Genomic DNA, 1,708 nt, shown 5'->3' on the forward strand with positions numbered 1-1,708 from the left:
CACAAGCCGAGGCCCTGAAGACTGCTTCCCAGTCTTTTGGTAAGCCTTCACAGGACAGATGGGGAGGAGACCTGCATCCACTCACATATTGTTTCTGGAGTAGAAAGGCATGTTGCAAAGAAACGCAGGTAGCCATAGAGAATAGGGTTTGGTGGTGGGGGTGGGGGTCTTAACAATGCACAGAGTGGCTTTTACTACAGGAGCAGAATTGATTCCTGGGTAGATGCTCCTGGGGGACATTTCCCCAACTCCATGCAGTTCTAGGAGGGGCCTGGGCCCCTTGACAGGCCTGTATACAGGGAGCTATCTCTTCCCACTGCCACCACCTTGCCAGAAGGATGCAGTCTGAGAAGGCTCTGGGAGCTGCGTATCCTAGCAACCCAGCAACCTTGGAGGCTGGCATCTGCAGGGCTAGGCCCAGACTCAAGGCTCTAATTCCCTAGCCATCTCTTAATGGGGAGCTTTCCCTCAGGGATATAGGAGGGGAGCAGGGATGCAGCTTTACAGTCCAGGTCAAGCCTCGCCAGCAAGACAGCTAGGGATGGAGAAAAGGGAACTAACTATAAAGGAGTGCTTCTAGAGCTGGATATGCTCCCTGTCCATTTAGAATACAACGACTCTAGGCAGTGTTTATCCATGACAGCTAACATCACAGGGCATTAGGAACCCTGTCATTTTAGGTGGAAAGTCACTCTGCCAAAAACATCCAACCCAAATCACAGCAAGCCTCCAGAAGTGTCCCCAGCCTTAAGACCTGTTGGTATGACAAAAAAGACAATACATAGGCAGGTTAATGTATTTAAATCACACCACAGGGCTGGGGTCAGATTTTATCTGTGGAAAGGAAAAGAATAAAAAGGTGGGGTTGGGAGAGAAAGCTTGCTGAGGATGTAGGTCAGTTGGTAGAGTACTTGCCTTGCATGCCAGAAACTCTGGGTTCAATCTTCAGCACCGCACTAGCACTAGCTGGAGTGTGTCATATACATGAAATCTCAGCACTGAGAAGGTGGAGACAGGAGAATCAGAAGTTCAAGGTCTTTATGGGGAAAAAAGCCACAGGGAAAGCAAGGGACTAGCAGAAGCATTAAAGAAACATCTACCAATTATAGCAGGGACAAACATGGACAGAATAACCATCACCATGAAAAGGAAAGCATTGTCCAGACAACCGGCAAGGTTTGCAATAGACCACACATCTAATGATGTCAGGAGTTAGATTCATGTTTGAGCTGTGTGAAGATGGTATTGGGATATGGTTTAAAAGTAGTCTGCTTGTTGAGGGATCCCTGTAATCAGATGTCTGGGAGGAACCTTCACATAATCCATAGTGGAGAGAAGGAGAGCAGAAAGGGTTAGCTAAGCCAAGGCCAGTGCTGGCTGGTTCCTACCGGAGATGGGTGTGGATGGACACAGGGGAGACGCTTTCAAAACCTCCATTTCATAGGCTACAAACTAATCCTTTGGTATGTATTTGAAAGTTTTCATGGTAATGTATTCCTATAGAAATGCTATTCCTGAGGTGATATATAGGTTAAATATCCTGATTTGACTATTGCATACTATACAAATGTATCCACATGTAACCATACCTTGAAATATGTGCAACTGTGATGTGTCTACTAAAATTAAATCATATTATTAAAATTCTCTCAGGTCAGGGACAGAGACAGGAGAATAAAAGATTCCAGGCTAGCCTGAGCTACACAGT

The sequence above is a fragment of the Onychomys torridus genome, chromosome 14, assembly GCF_903995425.1.
Source record: "Onychomys torridus chromosome 14, mOncTor1.1, whole genome shotgun sequence".
NCBI lineage: Eukaryota > Metazoa > Chordata > Mammalia > Rodentia > Cricetidae > Onychomys > Onychomys torridus.